Source organism: Corvus moneduloides, chromosome 10 (genome assembly GCF_009650955.1).
Source record: "Corvus moneduloides isolate bCorMon1 chromosome 10, bCorMon1.pri, whole genome shotgun sequence".
Classification (NCBI taxonomy): Eukaryota; Metazoa; Chordata; class Aves; order Passeriformes; family Corvidae; genus Corvus; species Corvus moneduloides.
This window is the reverse complement of record NC_045485.1, coordinates 12761275-12781681: the sequence shown is the minus strand read 5'-3', so window position 1 is coordinate 12781681 and position 20407 is coordinate 12761275. Positions and strand designations below refer to the sequence as shown.

Genomic DNA, 20407 nt, shown 5'->3' with positions numbered 1-20407 from the left:
TGCCTGCAAATCAGAGTAGAGAGGCATTTCCTGGGTCCAGATAAACTGTTACTGCAATGCAGCAACTCCCAGCAATGTTCAAGACAACAGCTATTATGATGAAGCTCATATAGCTAGTCCTCCAAAGAACAGCCTCATTCCTAAATTATTTACACATGTTAATTTTTTCTCCCCATGCTGTTACGCATTTGAATTGCTTTGCTCTCATTTATAGCAGTACACATTATGGCTGAGATTTTCAAAGCTATGAATCCCTCAGGTGGCTTTCAAGACCTAGATGTAATCTCTTAGTTTATGCTCATTTATAGGGGATTTACAAAGGAAGATGTTCTTTCATTCCAGCAGGCAGTTTATGCAAATTAGGTTTTTTATCAGATGCCCATCCTTCAATACCACCATTAATTAGCAGACTGGATACTGTGAAAACTGTGAGCAGTTGGTAATTATAATGGGCAATACAGAAGACAGGCTTTCTTTGCCATAGAAGTAGCAGACATTATATGATCAATACATTTACTGCAAAATATTTCTGGTGGTACAAGGTCTTATTTTATGTTAATACGATAATGAACATAGACAGGAAATTTGATTAGTATTTTCACATGAAAAACTGTAGTACATTTCACCTGGAACCAATGTCATAAAATGTTTGCCAATATATACTGAGGAATGTAAACATTAGCCATGGTGTGACCTAAACTGTGAAAAATTTGTTATATGTTTTTACCAATAATTACAACAACAGATTCCTATGGCTTCTTTGAAAGAAGGATCCTCTTTTCTTTTCTTTTTTTATTTTCCAGCAGGCCCAGGTACAAAATGAATTAAAAACCAACTTGCAATAAAAGTACAGCTTCTCACCACCACATAGAATGGCCTCCTCACTTTGGGATTGTTACGGGCAAAAATTAGTTTTCAAAATAAAATCTGGCAATATGTCCGTTGGTTAAACTGGTTAAATTATGAAAATACTATTAATCACATAGCTCACAGTTCCCACAATTCAAAGAATAGTGCTTCATAGAATATTTAACCAGATGAAAAGCTTAATTTTGTGACTGTAATTGCCATATAAGAGATTTGCTGATTCCAGCAAGGAAAGGTGCATTTCTTTGTTTTGTCACTTGGTGCTCATGTACATAAAGTATAAAAGAAAGGAAAACCTTCCTGTGGGTAGCAGCTGATGTGGGTTTCAGGTGTCAGATTAGCACCTTCTCTAAGTGTATGCAGTGTTAACTGGTATCCATTGGCTGTCAGTGCCAGCTGGGATTTTAAGGAAAACCCATTCCTCATGTGAGGCGAGCTGCAAAGCCTGCAGAAGAGCACATCCAGTCCCATATTCCTCCCCCTGCTTTACTGCTCCTGTTGGTTTGAGACCAAGGACCCTTCATCCTTTCTAAACAATTACTTATCTAATCCAAGCCACAGTGTGTCTCAGAGAATTGTTTCTGAGTTTTGCTGTTTCTATTCCTGACATGCGCCATTTAAGCTTGTTCCAGTTGCTGATTCACTCTATCCTTTCTCCTTTATTTGAAGGTTTAAATCTTGTTACTACAGCTCTGAAATGTTCTCACTTCATACTTTTCAGCAGTCATGATTTTCGTTCATAATCCTGAGTATGCATATTTTAACAACGAAGTTTCATCTAGGACTCCAATCTCAAGAAAATATAACACAATTAAAGAAATATATCAAGCATATGATAAGGCTTAGTCAGCTATAGCTCCTGTAAGTATACCCAGCCTTGGAAAGTAGGAATCACTACCAGTAACACACACAAGGTCTCAAAATTTATGAAAATGGTAGGGAACAGCTGTTTTGTTAGAGAGGTCTCAGCAGGTAAATACCAAATTTGGTGGTGACACCAAAATTAAGATTTTATTAAATCATTTAGTAAAGACAAATCCAAGAAAAACAGGAAGTGGTTAAGAGGGAAAAAAGAAAGCAGAATAAGCAGCAGTAAAATAAATAGGTCATGTAAATGTCTTAACAGTTTTGCTCTGTTAAAATATCTCTGCTAAATCAGACAGAATAACCTTGGCATATTGCATTATCCCTGAGAGATGGATGTAAGAAGACATTCAGAAACTAAGCCTTACTCTGCATGACAGTACAAAACTGATAATACAATCAATACAGCTTCAGGGTACAAGAAATTATCTGAGCGTATTTGTTAAATGTGACTTCACACATGGAAGTGTGTCAGAGAGACAAGGAGAAAATGAATTTGATATACATCCCTGCAGATATATGCTGATACACATGCCTGCAGAAAGCAGACAAATTGAGAATTAATCTGAATTCTAAATAATGCAGAAAATGAAACACCAGAGAAACAATTTACTTATGCCAACATCAGCTAACGCATACATGAACAATTTGAAATAACTATGAAAAGACACACTATTACCATTTCATTTCCCTGAGGCAAGTAATGTGATTTAGAAATGCTTAACTTTTCCTATTAATCTTGATGCAGGAAAAGAGAAAAAGTAAACACTCTATTTTATAGTGTTTTGTAGTTATAGCTAAAGTCAGAGAGATTACAACATTCACTTGCTTATACTTCTGTCCCTGCACTTCTCAGTCACCACTCTCATTTTCATACCAAGAGTCAAATTTTCCCTTTTCCCTCCATACTCAACAGTAAAGGTTTTCCAGCTCTTCAGCCACGTGAGCTGAGTTTCAATCATGTAGCACTTCTTTATAGAGTCCCCTGATGTGGCAGTGACTGTAAAAAAAAAGCCACATGCCTGAATAGGTGTGCATGTGACTCCAGCTGAACCCCTTCTGTCCCTGAGGAGGGGAGTCTCCAACTCTCATCACTCACAGCCATTTGGCCACTGCCCCTCTGTTTTAAACAAAAGGCAACAGGCCAGCTGGAAGGCTCTCAGGGTTGGGATCCAGCTTCCTGGCTGGCAAAAGGACACACACATGTAGCTTATATTTTGGATGGAGGCATTCTCCAACACTCACGTTGGAACAGTGATGCATTAACATATTCCAGATTTGCTGGAGTAAGGAGCAGGAGCATGGCTCTCTGTATGTTAGCAACTGGGAGAGCAAATCCAGAGCTCTGGTCACTGAGCCAAGCCTAATTCTGTGTCTTACATTATACTTCTACTGTCTCCTCTTATTCTGAAAAATTACACTGAAAGAAAGTCATATTCAAATGTCTGCATGGAATTTATATGTGCTGCAAAAGCCTGCTAAGTGGTCTTGTTCATGGCAATGTTTGCATCTCAGTCTTCAAGTAGTGACATTCAGAGAAAGTGATAAACAATCACAAATAAGAAGAGGCATCTCCTACCAATCACAGATTTTTCCGTGGGTAACACCGACAGTGCAGTAAGCCTTAATTCGCTCTCTGGTTTTTCTTGGTTTGTTTTTTCTTTCCACACAGAGCATACAAATTTACAACACCAGAGCTGAAATATCTGTTTGCAGGTGCCACAAACACTGCAGGGATGTCAGGAGAGAGACTGCGAGGTCTAAGGATGCTGCTCTCCACAATGTTCCAGGCAGTAAGTGAAGGACGAGGAGATAGATCAGCCCTTTACAGATGCTTTAGTGCTAAACAAAATGCAACAACAGAAACTCTGCTTCAGAGAGTAAGTGTGAACTGTCAGGGATGATGGGCTGGATGAAGTAAAAGCCTTTCTTTCCATCTATCACAATGAGGGGAAAAACAAAAGCTGTAGGCAATGCCTATGTACTATGTGGCTCATTCATAAAAGTAGATTCCTGTGCCAGACACTTTAAGAAATGCACTTTTTCTTGTCCATATTCTGGACAGATGACACAGACTATCTTCAGGAAGTAAATGTGCAACTTAATTTTGAGGAATCAATTACTAACTCAGAGCAGCAATGTTGCAGAAAAGTTGGAAGAAAACTCTCTTTCCCAGAAAAATGTTTGTACCTAATATTATTTCATAGTTCAGTGTTGTGAAAATGAGCGATGCAGATTCCCCAGGGAGGAGCAAAGGAGAGCCCTTTATTGCAAAAGCTGGGCCTTTTTAAGCACTTAGCTGGTTATCAGTTTACCTAGTTTTAAAGCATAACAAGCATTATTCAACCAACCACCACACACCACAATGTGAACACATGACAGTCACGCAGCATGTTTTTCTACCCCTAACTCAGCTGTGTTGCTTTCCCACAGTCCTTCTGTACGCAGCTAAAGTAACAAGCCTGAGCCATGATTTTACAAATGCAACAAGGCCTTCATTTTATAAGGTTTTACCTATATGCCACAGTTCAGCAAACTTTAAACTTTTTGATTCTTTAGAAAATCCTAAAATCTGCACGGGAATTGGTATTTTCATGAACCATTACAACCAATGTAATAAATATTTGCATATTTATAGTGCAGTTAGTGAACTACACCTCTGAAAAATGGAAAATCCATTAAAGATCTAATATTTCCTGGTTGAGAACCTTACCTTTGTTAAAAGAGTAAACCAGTGAAGTGGATGATCTAGCCATAAAATAAATATAGAAGTTTCATCTACCTTAGATGCTCATTTGGCATTGATCTTAGAGGTTATAAAAAGTTATTTCAGCTTTCTCCCTTCTCTGCTTTCTTCAGCACAAATTATTTTATTTTAAGGACTTTATCACACACGACAGAATAATGACATATCCATGCAAAGATAAATAAAACTCAAATGAATATAAATATTGCTGCACCTCAGTTTTATTAGCACCAAAATAATAATCTAATAGGTTAAAGAATTTTAAGAATAGGTGACAACAAACTCTGCTAATTTACAGGAAAAAACAATGCAAATTCAGGCAGGGGAAGGAAATTAAAAGTTAGTGTAAAATTATACTCTAAAAAGAAGTATTATTGATACCACCACCATACATTGTTATGTCAAAACTGCCATTACAGAGAATTCTCAAAGACATGTGTATTAAACAGATGTTTGACCTACAGCTTTTTGAAAAAGAAATCCTCTAAGAATTGCAGATCTTATTTCTTAGCAGACCAACACAAAGCAATCTTAAAAAAATCATAGAAATGTCGTGAGGGAGGCCTACAAGTTTGTCTTATGAAGAAAATGTTCTGTTTTACTGAGTGCTTTGTCAAGTTAGTTAATTAATTAATTAATTGACTGAACTCCCAACTGAAAAATTCCCTTTTATGAGTATTTTTGGCCCTGTCTTTCAGCTTGAAGTATTTTATTTTTTTTTTATTTTTAATATCCTGACCACAGGTGGTGGTTGCATATACAGGGAAACAAAACCTTTTACATTTTCATTCCTGATCTCAGAGACTTGGGAACACTGCATATAAACTTGTCCTCCACAGAATCATTCACAGAAGGGAAGCTTGAAGGCCTACTTGAATTCTTCATCATTTCTGGGAATATGCATGCAATGTCTGGTGGAGCCAGAAACACCTTTCACTCAGCTACAGGAGAATCAGAAAAGAAACTAGATTCAGAGACCACTGAGTCCACTGAATCTTGTTTTCAAGAACATTGGTTAGGCCTGTTTTTACACTGTCTTGCCTCCTGCCTTGTGGAATAATGCTCTATGACCACTTAGCCAGTGAACTTCTTAAAATATAGCTGACCTCCCTGCTCCTCATACCCAGTACAAACCCTGCTTTAGGCACAGTGACAAACTTTGGCCTTTTTATTGTGTCAGGTGGTAGAATAGATATAAAATATTAATTCATGTTCAAGAGCACGGAAAAGCAGTGTATTGTATTTAAAGCTGATTTTGAAGAGGATATTATATGACACCCATGAATTCTTTCTATTGTCTCCAACAAGAATTAGATTAAGCTATTTGGAGTCATAGCTGCCATAGCTATTGTATCATGAGGAAGAGCATCTGAGTGCTAATGGATAACAACATTAGCATTGAAAAAGAGTGAAAAGCACACATAAGGAGCTCCATAAATTTGTTATAAAACCCATTACTAAATGTTATTTAGCATTTACTCCTGAGGCTTAATGTTACACTAAATTAATAGTGTTATGGTTTCTATTCAACAGATTGCCTTAAAGTATTACATAAAAGATTAAAAACCACACTATAGTAACAATGGGGATCACTTTTAATCACGTCAAGAAAAACAATTTTTGTTTAATATCTTTATTTTGTACCTCAGACCATACATTATAGCCCAAAGCATAGTCTCAACATCTTGTTACTTCTTGAGTTAGCATCAATGTATATGAGTAGCTGCACAGATGTCTATAGATAATAATTGGAGAATAGTAAACATGTAAATAATAAGAGAAGTCTGGCACAGCATAAAAGTCCACAATGTTCATTAATCGTTAACTTCAGTCATGTGGCACTGTGCTCTTTAGGGTCACCAAGCAAGCTCGAAGGGAAGGACTGTCTCACGGGAGGGGAAAAAGATTTTCTGTCTTGATTTTGTGTCCCTTGCTGGTGATGTTCATGGTTTTGGGCATGACTAGAGAGTTTGCAAGCCTTCTAAAGCACTTGGACAGATAAGGAAAGAGGACAGCAATATCCAGGAATTAGACTCTGAAACATTCAGGCTGTCTCAGTGAAAAGATGTCACTACTCCTCCTCAATTCCAGTTTAGTGATACTTTTACTTCTCAAATAAGCCCGACAGAACTGTTAGAGACTGACAGGGAAAGCCTCTTCATTCAGTCGACCTCCCAGTGTCTTGCTGCGTGCCAGGGCTATGCCAGCAGAGTCTTCTCTCTATAATGCATTCCTTCCAAAGCATGTCCTCTGATGCATTTCCAGCCCCAAAGCTACTTATCTTAATAAAGAACTATCCCCTGCTCTCCTCAGCATCAGTATTGGGGTCTGGTCTATCAATACCTGCTCCCTCCTGACTAAAATGTCAGTGGTTTTCAAACCTCACTGAAATTACTGCAAGTGCCCCATAAATATAGAGCAAAGAATCTGAACTAGAAAGAACTAAGTAAACACAGAAAAAACCACAAAGAAACAAACAAATGAAAAAAGTTTTGCAATAGGAATATACATTGTAACAAAACTAATAGTTTTATAGAGATTTTTTACAAAAATTAAATTAAAATGTATTTGTTTCACAAGTAATTTCAGCAGTAATCTGTAAGCTAGGATTTCACTATTAAGCAAGACCTTCACCAGGAACACTGCTGTCACTAAAGGTGGTGGCAACCTGGGCACAAAGCTGTCCTTTCCAAAGTTGCTGCCCTTTTGTGGATTTCCTGTGCTGTTTAGACCACATTTTTATCCAGATCTTAAATTAGGGACTATGCCAAAGAGCTCGAGAAGTGCTGGCATTGCTATGGCACAAATAAGCAAACTCTGATTGGACCAATGGGGATCAAAAAGAGACTTCAGGTACTGTTTAAAACATAAGTAAAGTATTTATCGCCTTTACAAAAAAAAAAAAAAAAAAAAAAAAAGAAGAAGTGCTGCCACAGTGTTGAGTGTGATTTCTGTTCATAAATTTTAATTCAGTCTAAAACCCAGACTGACACTGAAATTCACAGCTTCCTCTCCTGGACATAAGTTGGTTGTGATTCCTTGAGTCACTCTCTGCTTTCCTTGAGCACAGGCACAACAGCAATCGAACGGCTCCGAGCTGATCACAAGTTTGGAACTGGCTACCTCCAGCTGCAGTTTTGCAGGATCCCATGACAGCCACTCTCCATTCTGCCTGTGTCCCTCTCCAGCATTTGCTCATACATCAACATCTGTATCCAACACATCTACACTTCATTTTGAAAGTAATTTCAGGTTTTTTCACTTTCAGCTGAGTGATATCTTGCTTTTACACTATGCAGCATGATGCACTGCATGACATTCACTTTTTAATATCACCTAAAAATATTTTGGTCTTTTACATTCTAATTATACAGATTCATATCCTCCAGGTAAAAAAACATTGGTGATCCTTAATAAACGTGGGCTCTTCCAGTAGTAGAAGTTATATAAATTGAGTTAAGGTGCCTTTGAGCTAAGATGTGGGTAATATTGAATGCCCAGTTCATACTGAGGGGAAATCTCATATGATCTGGCCCATTATATAATATAAATTTAATTTTTGTCCAATTTATTTCAAACTAGTTCTCAAAGTAATGAAGTTTTCTCTGTAAAGTCATTCAATCAATTCAACTTCTCTTCACCCCCAAGCAGACAGCCACAATCACACACGAGAAAAAGAAATCCCTTTTTCTGGTGGTTCTGATGCTTTCATTTTACTCATTGATGGAGTTATTCTGGATATAGTGTCAATCATTAGCTTAGATTCCACTCCTCTGGAAAATTTCAACTGTAATTTTCTTACTTTATTTAGGGAAAAAGCTGCTAAAAATGCATATTATTTAACCTTAACAAGAGTCCCCAGAAAGCTAAACAGAAGGATACATTTTGCATGATGGAACAGAATAGCCCATGTCAGGTGATCTGAGAGCAAATAAAAGCCAAGAACCCTGAGGTTATCACTAACCTTCAGATCTTCTTACATAGACATGTATCTGATTTTAGGGGGAGGGGAAAGTAATTTAGGTCTCGAGAGGTTTACATTTAATTAGTTTTTAATCCATTCCTACACCCAATGCCTCAGAGGATGATTTCATCTTTAAATACATCTAATTGGATGTATTTTAATTGACAAAGCCTACAACATGCATAATAGAACTACGAGGAGTTAAAGTACAGTTTTATATTTTAATGTGTTTATATTTAATTTAAAATTCAGTAAACAGGGTTTCACTCTGCTGGAGTAAACAGGTGAAACCCAATTAACTTCAAAGGGACTGTTCCCAGTGTGTAGCATATGTGAAAGTTGTGGATGATTAGAGTCTAAGGACACCTGCAAAGTGTCATTATAATGTCAGTGAAAAGAAAATATTTCACACTCCTTCTGCAACACCTCTGAAAAACTCAAGTTGATTGTGGGAGGGGAGGGATAATTGCTTCGCTGTTCTTTCATTTGATTGAATCACTAATCTTGAATTAAATTATTAATCTTGAATTAAAATGTTAAATTATAATAAATATAGATATGTATTTGAGCAGCAGAAATAAACTGCTTTGATAAATAGCATCCCGCCCCCCCCCCATGCTGTTAATTCTATGTGAAAACATTTCAGAAATACTGGTAACACTAAATATTGGAAGTGAAACTGAGCTTCTGCAGTCTTACACAATTTTTTCTTTTTGACATGGAAGGACATTGCATGCACTCATGTGCATGCAGTTTTTGGAAATTTTGTGTACCATTTAACGAATTTCTCAAATGCAGAAATGTTTTTAGTTGATAAAATGTGCATTGCAGAAGTTCAGTTTCACCTTCAATATGAAGTCTAGCATATTCTGATACAGTGGAAGCAGAATGGCTGCTTTTCCATCAGACATGTAAATAATTTAATTTCCTCATTATATTTGCTTTTTTGATGATAGACTTTGATTTTTCATTTTTACACAAAATTACATCACCAAGTTTGGAATAAACCTTAATTGCACACCAATATTTTCTGCTGCCAATAAAGTTTGTAAAATTATGACAAAACTAAGATGGTTTATGACTCTCTGACCAACTGAGACTGTGGACTATGCACACAATGCAACACTAACATGGCAGAGATTCCTGAGCAAGCCTTTATGTCTACACAGCACATCCAAAAGGCAACAGAGCTAACTTAGTATGGTTTTGCTTATTTTCTATGATATTCTTCTGCAGTGTGTATAAAAAGGCTCAGGCAACTGTCCAAACGCTAGAAAAGGTACTCGAAGTGTTTCTGATTCCCTTTTATGCACAGGAAAACACTAAAAGCCTAATATAAATATTAGTAAAGTATGAAGGTATCACATCAAAACCCACTGCCAATGCACAGTAATGGTGCCATGGGGAAATTCTTTCCCCAGACTTGCAGTATTAGGATATAGCTGCTGCTCTGCCAGCCGAGAGCACCTGCCCCAGCTCTGAGTCCAGCCTGAGTGCACAGAGTGTAACCATGACAGCTTTGGGTGTCAGTGCTGAGTGCTTCAGACTCTGGCCAGGAGTGCCAGCTCTGACAGCAGCCACGCAAGCAGCTGGAGAGACCATTCCTGTGTATGAGGGGAGGGAGCTACTCAAGGAGCAGCAACATTATTATGTCTTGTTCAGAAAGTAAGTCTCCCACGGAGAGAAATGACAATTAAATGGACCTACATAGATGTTTCTAGACTCTTTATTACATCTAAAATTAGCACAGGTTTTCTTAAATATAAACCACAATCCACAGCACAGCATAATTTCAGATGCACTAAAGATGCTTTTTCATCAGAAACAGGCAACTCCAGTTATTACAGTGTGACATGCTGGCTAGCACCAAGGAACAGCAGAGGCAACCCTTACTCATTTCCTTGAAAGAGAATCATTCGTTGTAAAAATATCTGTGTCTGACAAGAAGTGCAGTTGTTATGCACTGGCATTGAGTTCACTTTGAACTCCAAAGTAATAGGAAAAAGGAGACAAATTCATAAACGACAAAAGAATCAAACACCAATTACTGGTAGCAGCTTTCTGAAGAACTTTGTTAAACAGAATAACATAATCTTAACTGAACAAGAATTAGGGTGAAAATTGCCCCGATAAGGACATCTGAAACTCATCTCAGTATGCCAACAAAAATGAAATGAGAAAAATCAGAAGATTTAAAAAATTTGCACAAACTGATATAATAAAATTCAAATGGTGGATTCTTTTGAAATGGATGTGGTTTTTTACCTATAAGTATTTAGGATACCTTTCAGGGGAACTGAAATATTTTAATAACTTGTCAGTCTTGAAAAGTTAAACAGAGAACAGCTGACTATCTCCAGTTATCCTGTTGCTTCTAAGCACACCTTTATGACATATCTTATTACATAGATATGACTTAATGACATAATGTAGAAATGGGTGTAGTTCCATAGTATCTAACACCTGGGAGTCAAATGTCTTCATATTCTTAGTCCACTGCAGGCACAAGATCCCTCACACAGGAAAAAATATTCCAGACCTGTGTCCAATGATGCTACAACTTCCGGTTGGAAATACCTAATAAAAGTTTGAACTATACATGTAAATATGGACACAAGCATATCATTGCCATATTTTTGAATAGTGGCAGTTGTGAACATTTTTCATGACACGTTTCTTCTGCTGAGTATCCTTGAATTCTCTGATTGGATTTGCTAGATTTCTATAAATGTCACTGAATAAATCACAATACCAGACCACATTATGTGAATTTTTGCCACAAAATTAACTGCCAGTAATGAGTAGCACATCCTGCTTTGTAGAAAAATAGACAGATGGTCAGTTAATCTTAGGCCTTGGCAAAAACCTAAAGGGAATACTGCTAAATAATAAAATAAATGAAGACATCAAACCCAGCCCTAGTTTGAATATGAAAATTAAACTCTATTCATGTTATTCTTATCCAAATATCTTGAGTATATTACACCAAATAAAATTCTCCTGGGAAGAATCCTTTCAAGAATAAAATTCTTCATGTTTGCTCCAGTAATTGCAAAGTAGTATTGATAAAAATACGGAAAACAGGGAAATACTTGAAAGGAAGTCACCTATTAAATTTAAAATGTTCTCTAAAATTTTACTGACGTGCTGTAAACTGTAAAATCAGACTTAATTTCATTTCCAAGAAGGTTTGAGAAAAAAAGGGATCTGATATATTAAATACAAAATTTTTGTAAAAACTGAAAACAAAGTGGTGTTTTCATTCTTTCCCAATTCATGGAAATGTTGATAAAAAATACTGGGAAATATCAAAATGGGAAAAAAATATGCAAATACTCTGAAAATAGAGTTTTTATCTCTTCTCACACTGAAAGCAGGGAGAAGCCTGGAACACATAGTTTACAGTAGGGACTTGGATAACTGTCCAGCCATATTTACCAGAAACTTTGGGTGTTGCTTTTCTTAATTTGAGAAAAAACACTCTGGCAAAGAGAATATGAGAGATGAAATTTCTCCCTGGACCAATTCACACAAAACAAATGTATAATCTTTGTCCTTTCCTGCTATTAATGAAAACAGGCACCAACAGGCTTCAACTTGATGAAATTCTTAAACTACTCACAAGTTTTCTTAAATTCTGACCCCTTTGCTACATATTTAAAATCAACCAGTGGCTGCTACAGTTGTGTGTTTGTCATAGGATGTTGCCATTCAGCCAGATTTGCATATCAAGCAAAAGAGGTGGAGTAGTTTAATCACCTGTTCTGGCATGCAAGAGATTAATATTAATTACAGTCTTCCAAGTGTCATTTAGCTTCTTAGCTTTCCTGGTGCTGATTATTTTATAGCACATTTGTGCAAAGAGCTTGTTTTACATTTATTTACAGTACTTGAAACCCTGGAAACATGTCTTGCGTGTTTTGAATCACAAGCCACGTGATCTGTGGGATGCATCAAACATAAAGTTGGAATCTATTTACCACTAAAATATGCCCTTTAATATAGTCTCAGTATAGGCATATCTTATTTAAAGTCTCTGCACAGAACAACGTGAAAGTCTAGAATTAACAAGCAGTTAATTAAAGTGCCAAAGTATATCCATCTAAGAGACAGAAGACTAAATATCCTAAATTAACTTAAGATTTATAAGCAGTTCTTTGCCATTACCCTTTCAAATTCTGAAGAAACAAGTTAATGCCTGAATCTGCAAATTGGGTAGAGTATACCAATCTCTCTTCCAAAGTGACTATTCTATCAGGGACTGAGAAAAAAGTAATCAGACAAAACCAGCACTTTCAGCTTCTCCAAAACCAGGGCACAAATAGTGTTTGGTCTGTTTAAACACACACAGCAATAGAATACTAATTTCAGAGTGGTTTTATTTCAGAGCAGCGGCATTTCTGCAATTCATCTTCTAGGGAGTCAGAAGACTTAAAAAATATTTTAGAACAGTTTCTAGCATTAGATTAAAAAAACCAGGATATGTAGTAACAAAATCCAATGAGAAAATGGTTCATGTCATAAATAAAAGACTAAAGAAGTTGCCCTTCATACAGCTGAAATGTCAGCAGGGAAAAAAAAAAACCAAAACCAATATTATAAATGGGGACTGTAAACCAAATCTGGGGATATTGATGAGGTATGCAAATCACTTTTTGAGACACTGCAGGATGAAGAACTTGGACCTTGTGTAACAAAGGGAAATGTTCTCTATTACAGAGTGAATAAGAAGATAGAGGAAGTATTACCAGGTATCATAATTTTAGGTTAGCATAGAGAAGATTGAAGTGACACAGCAAAATTGAAGGGGAAAATGAGATCTCTACCACTGATGAGAAAACTAACAGCAAGTTTAAATTGCAGCATGAAAAGTACAAGACAGGCATCAGGAAAAGCATTCTCAAAGTACAGAGAGGTAAGGAATGGAACATATAAAGTTTGTAGAGTTTCTTACACTGAAGGCTTTTATGGGCAGATTCAGTCATTGCTGACAGACATTTGCAGGCACAGTTCATGATGGACTCAAGTGGGATTTCTTGTCACCCTGAAATCTGAGAGCTCTATTTCTGTCTAATTCCCCATCATTCTAATTAACATCAGAATAAATAATTCTACTCTGCAAACTAAGCAGATACTTTAAGTCAATAGTATCAAATTTTAAAAGTCTTGCTGTTCACATACAAATAAACTACATATGCATTTGCATGTATAGATACAAATACATATTTGACCTACATGGAAATAAGATGGACCCTAAGTAGGGCTGTTATAGATAATCCTTGCCAACCTCACTGGTTTCCTGTAAGACTCCAGATAACTTTTCTGAGATAAAGTGCATATGCTGAGGTGAAGCATTGATAAATTATCTTTTTTTATTAAATTACAGACTAGACTTGTCACGGGAAGTTCTCTTCTTCGTTGTTCACAAATCAAACATATAGGGAAAAAATCATACCTGAAACGCCCCCCAAAATGCCAACACTCAAGTAGATTTTCACATGTTCTTTTCTTCAACAATGCATACTGCAAAAAAATTAAGAATACTCTTTTACAATTTTAACACATTAGAACAGACATTTGATGAGAAGGCAAGATAAAAATGCAGCTTATGAATTAGTTAGACTGTTTGGAGCCACAAAAAAAAAATCATTTGACTAAATTTCTTAATCAATATGAAAGAAATAATGCAACTACCAGCAACACCTGGCTCAATAATAGTTAAAGTAGTCTATAAAGGACTTGAAATGAGCACATGAACTGCAGTTCTGCCTGTAGCATGAGTTATGGCTACAAGGACAGCACTAAATTCTCTAAGGCGTATCTTAATTGTTTGATGTAAAAGGAACCCCAAACATCTATCTTAAGTGTATAGGTGTGCCAGTCTGGTATGTCTCCTGGCCATGCCAGCTTTGCAAACTCTATAATGCCACCCTTCCTATGAGTTTCTCACCTCTGCCTAGTGTCATCTTTACAGCTGTGGCAAAGTAGCAGGTGGTGGCTGCGTCCATCTGCCCTCACAGAGTCCATCCCTCTCACTGAGCAATCACAGCTCCACTGGGAATGGTTGGTGAGAATGGCAGGGCAGGTTTCTCAAATACAGGTATCTCTTGCTCTGAGCATGGACACTGAGGCTCAACAGTTGGCACATAAGGCTTGGAAAGACATTCTTACCAAGAGATTTCTTCCTGTCTAGCCAGTGCAGGAAAAAAGCATTGAGGCTAATTTTTGCCATCCTTCTTCACATTGATTTTCATTCCTTGCAGCTGTCTTTCCCAGAGGATAATCCATAGTGATTCTGAATCTACCCCTGTCATACAGACTGACTTCACAAAACAGGCATTCCCTCCCCTACAACAAAGTCAGATTTGAGTTTTCCATGAGCAATCCCTGATGACTGGTATTTAAACAATCAAGGTTTAATAAAAACAACATCTCAGATAACCCTTCTTCCTCTAAAACCAGCAGTATAAATATTTGGAAAACTTGGTGGGTGTTCGGAGTGTAGCAGAATACCGTAGGAAGAGAAAGACTGAGAGAAACTGGCAAAGATGATTAATAAAAGTTTATGAAATAAATAATGCCTAAGGGTTAGCTGCTGCAAAGATAAATTGCCCCTAGAGGAGACAGATTCTAGTTATGGAGAAACGAGCTATCACTTTTGGATAGCTTAATTTATAATAAAAGAAACAAACTTCTGAGCCTAGAATTATTTATAGAGAGATATTACAAGAAATATGTCTAAGCTGTTAATAATCATGAAAGAGAACAAGGAGGTGTAATGGTCAGTTATCTATCAAGACATAAAATGGGATGAAATGTATCTTTCTTTTTAAATCAGAAGATTTTCACACACTAGTTATATAAAATGAATTTCAAAGGTTGGAATATTGATTGTCTTCGAATTGGTCAGATTATCATTTTCATTCCTGATGGCAGTATGTCATTTTTGAAAGAACGCTACAGTATGTAGCAGAACAACATCAATGAGATCTGTGAAATGCGCATTTTCAAAGGCTGTTGATTATAATAATATACTCTCCTAGTCAAAGTGAGACCTGAAAGTAACGTGCTGTGGAACAGGCACAATGTTTTAACCTATAAAGCATCTCAGGAAAAGGTGTCCTTTGCTCTTTAACTTGAAGCAGATCTCCCAGACACGGGGAGGAGATGCAGTGCATTTAGCAAGGCCAAGAAACTCTCACAGACCAAAGCACTGCTGGCCTTAGTTTCTTTTACACAAGAAACAAAGCCCAGGGTATTCAGATACCTTCTCTGGAGCACCACACAGCCACCAAAGCCCTTGGCTCTTTCTCCTCAACAAGTTCAAAGTGGAATTTGATAGCGAAATGATGGTTTCTTTGTATGTGCATATTTCATTTGTTGCACAGATGCCCACAGACAGAGCGGTTGTTAAAAAAATATAATAACCATAATAGGGAAACGCTTTTTAGGGCAATCAGGCCTCTCAAGCAGCATGGCCAAGGGCTGTCTGGATGGTGAGAGGAGTCACCATTGCAGAGGTCCAGCTGGATCGGGAGACATTCCTGAACCTTTCAGCACATCAGCTCTTCTGGCTATGTGAGCATTTTGTGGCAGAGGGTGATCTGATCTAAGATCACAAACAACAGCTCCTACTAAACTCTTCAGGCCATCAGTCACCACAACTTCCCTTCCCTGCTCCTCAACTCCCACCCTTTTGAGGAGGTCGAACTCCCAAAACAAGTGGGAATAAATTTCCTCCAAGAAACTAGACGTTTCCCTCTTCTCTGCCTGTGCCTGGCCGAGCCTGAGGTGGGCAGGGTGGGAGGCCCTGGGGCTGTGCAGGGCTGTCGCAGCCCGTACTGCTGGGCAGCTGGGGAACACGATCAGCCATGGTGTCTTCTGAAGACACCCTGTGAAGAAAAAATGGATTCAGCTCTTTAGTCTGTTGCATTTTTGGAGCATTTAATTTCTTAATACATTAAAAATAAAACAATGAGTAGCTGACAAGTTATTTTAGTATGATTGCCTAAGGTTATTACCATTCTGTCTGACAAAATTAGGGAAAAGTGTAATCATTGCTGAAGGGAAAAAGCAGTCAAATTTCAGAAAGCTGGTGATAGCAAGTTAGTTCAGGATAAAAATGTTAAACTTTGTAATTTACTTTGTAAAATTACTACTTTGTAATACTCTTTCCCCAATATTCACGATCGATTTCAAAACATAATATGCCAGTACCTGTTCTTATGAAAACATAAAGATTGGGAACACAATGCAGGAACACAGATGTCATGGTAAAGGACTTCGCTGACCTTTAAGTAATAAAAGCATAGCCTTTTATTTTAATAGACTCTGGCATTATTATAATTCTCTCCTGGTAAACCACAAAATGTGAGTTATTACACATTTTATCCAGGTCAGCTGTGTTAGGATGAGGATTTTAAAACAGCCACAAAGAACTTCAGTAGATTACACAAATCATATGAAGGATTTGATAGGTCTGAACAGCAAAAATAATTATTGAGTTCTTTTAAAGGACTTATAAATGCAAAGTGTGAATGTAATGATTATATTAAAGTCAAAAAGAGAAAAAGATTTGAGGATTATTTTTTGAGCTCCTTGAAGTAAATTTTCTTTTCACTTTGAAAGCAAGATGACTAGATTAAGACACACCACAGATAAAACACCTTGCTGGGCCGGCAGCCTCCAACCAGTCATCTCTGCACAGCACACTCGTGCACTGTGTTAAAAAGCAGCTGCAAATACACATGCTAAGGGAATCACAGTCACAATCTTTAGCATATTAATATGCCTCGTGTGATGCATTAGGAAGGCAAAAGTTCAACTCTCAGTCAGATCAAAGACATTCTTGTTATTTACAGTTCTTGGTGTTACCATTTCCCACACCAAGCAGCCCTACTGGAAGTAGCCCTCCCAGTGATTAGAAAATTGAAGCAGCTTTTAATCTTGAATCCCACCCCACCAAGGGTTGCACTAATGGCTTGCTTAGATTAGCCTGCTGTGCGGCATCACAACCCAGCACCACCTCTGTCACCTCTGCCTAACTCTGCTGCCACAGAGTGCTGAGAAACACCCTTGTTAACTGATGCAGGAAGGAAGCAGAGAAATAAACGTGTTCTGACACAGAAAAAGTCCATCCAGCACATATCTTCTGCTTCTGGAAAGTAAACACCACCATGTTCTCATGGAAGAGAGAATCATTTTAGTGTGAGTGCAGTGAAGCTAAGCAATAAAATGGGATGTGGCACTTTGCTTTTCTGAAAATCCTGTATTTCTTTCTAAATCAACACAACTAGTGAATGCACAGGTTACACAGGTGATTAGGAACATCTCAGTCTGTTCTACTATATTAAAGCTGAGGTGAGGAGTAGTGTTGACATAGGTGGCAGATTGAGCAGTTTGGGTATGATTGCAAATTCTGAATTAGTTGTTTTGATGCAACTAAGTTGTCAGCAAGACAATCACCATATACACAGCAAAAATAATCCATTCTTTGCAACAACATGTCCTTCTAGATGCGGAATGGTTTGTTAACTGCTTATCTTCCGTTTGAGCTGGACACCCTTTGATGCAGTACCTAAAAGCAGGAGTACTGGAATAGTTTCACCAGAAAATTGCTGCAAAAGAGAAGTTAGTTAAGCACATGTTAAGTGTTTCTAACAGAGTTAAAAGCAAGATTCAGCAAAGATTTCATATCACAGCTTAAAAATCAAGACTGTGAAGCAAAACTAGCTGGACAAAAGTGTCATAAATTTTACATTAAACTACCTGTCTGACGAAAAACCCCAAACCAACAATTAATGATCATTTATGGTAAGTGCTTCCTACTTAAAGGTTATCTATTACCTCTGTGATTTTACAGCCTGAAAAATGCATCTTATCTACCTACCATATTTCAATACCCCTTCCAATAATCTTTTTAAAGTGCTAAGAAGGAAACAAAGTGCAGTAAATTTGAATTAATGAGCAGGAGAGTGTAGAATGCCTATCAAGCTGCATAACACTGCCCTTTCAGAAGCAATCCTGCATCACAAAATATTGTACTCAGCCACAGAAATCTTTGTTGCACACAAGATCTTTTACCTGCATTGCTGTCCACATACATTCTGTCCTTGGAGTATGAGATCCAGTGAAATTAGAAAAACCTCTGAAAAACTTCAGATTAGTACATATATATGTACTATATGTACATATAGTCCTAAAATTCATATATTGCAGGTATCTAAAAGACCCATCTTCCTCCTGTCTTTCTACATTGCCAGGGTCTATATGGAAAACTCCCCCAATCTTCACACCCAGTAAAGCCATGCTATAGATGTCACTTTCATTCAGCCCCACACACTTCAAATATTTGCCCAGGATATATCCCATGTTTTATTCTTATAATATCCTTTATTTTTTACTAGATACAAGCAGTAATTGGACTGCATTTTCTAGTATGCAACAGTGAAATCTGTAGAATTAAGCCACAAAGACCAGACATTGAATCACTTCCCTTGTCTCATGGCTTCCCTCAACATCTCCATCTTTGTCTTCAGACACCCTGTGCATCACACTTATATTTCTATAAGTTCTGAAAAACCCAGGCTGAATTCCAGTATACTCTTGAAGGTAATGTCAGAAATAATGTCAATGTTTTCTCTTTGGAGGAATTCCTCACTAAAATAAATGAAAAGGTATTAGAAAAATTATCCCTCATTAAGAGGTCACTGCAAGGCATGGAAAAATGCAATATTGAAAAACTGTCTGTCAGAAGGCTTATTACACCAGTGTACAAATACCAATATACAGCTTTATCTCCCCACTCCTTTTCTATCTGTTGTCCCTCATCTTTTACTTCAGACTCTAAGGAACAGAACTTTTTGCGTATGCAGTAGAGAATCTGGAAAAGGACAACCATATTTGTTAATATTACAATATAAGCATAATCAGCAGATGCTCAGGGAACATTTTCCTGATATGAACATGCAAGAGGGTTCCCAAGCAATCCCCACTTCAGCAAAGCAATTAAGAAGAAACAAAAATCTTCTGGTTCATACTGATCACTGACCCACAACTGGAAAGGAAAAAAGGAGGGTTTGCAACTTATTTTCCTTATCATCAGGTCGCACAAAGTAGACACAGAACAGTCCAGCATAAAAAAATTTAAAACTCTCCTTATTATGGGACACGGAATTTGATCACGGACAAAAAAAAGGAAATTATTCAAGGCAAGACTCCCCAAATACAAAATAAATTTTAAAAAATTAACCAAACCATACAAAGCTTAACAATAAGACTGTACTTTTTTTACATTACAGAAGATGATACCAATTATTGCCATAATAGAAATTTATTTATGACTTCCAGTTTCTTAAACAATTTCTCTTTGATAATGAAGCCCAACTGTCACTGAGTAAGGCTGTGGTATTTTCACTAACAAAGTTGGTGTGTAACAGGCAATTATTACTACAGTGACAAGACTTAATACATATTACAAGAGAATTTCAAACATTCAATGAAATGTCAAGTTTTGATAACTGTCTTCCCCAAAAGAATGTTAATGCTAACACTTGTGGAAAAAAATAAACTGCCTGAAAAATCCCTGGTTTACTTCATTTGGTAGGCTGAGAAATCCATCAGCACAGCATGCCAGCATCATGGAAAATTAATGTACCATATATTAGAGTGAGAGACCACAATATGTTAAAATTTAATTAAATGGCCATGTTTCTAGTAAATCCAAACATAGAACTACTTTTTATTTTGCAGCCGCTGACAGGAAAGTACTCAGACATGCATGTGAAAATGCATAACTAAGCAAAAAGCAACATATGTTGTATTTAAATTAGTTTATTTTCTCCCCAGCTTTTCTCCCTCTGGCACAGAACATTCAAATTGCTAGATGTGAACTCTCTTTTATTCAGCATTTTCCATGGGTTACCTTGGAATGGTCCCCACGCATCTAACTTGCTCTTATGTATGAC

The 20407-nt window shown here is 37.1% G+C and overlaps 1 long non-coding RNA gene across 8 annotated transcripts in view; it reads right to left on the bottom strand.

The window, feature by feature from the left end:
- LOC116448550 overlaps positions 1 to 20407 on the bottom strand; it is a 436138-nt gene that overhangs the window by 113733 nt on the left and 301998 nt on the right. For all 8 annotated transcript variants that reach the window (XR_004242002.1, XR_004242006.1, XR_004242008.1 and 5 more), the window contains one exon: positions 13897 to 13964. This is a non-coding gene — a long non-coding RNA (uncharacterized LOC116448550). The remainder of the gene's footprint in view (positions 1 to 13896; positions 13965 to 20407) is intronic.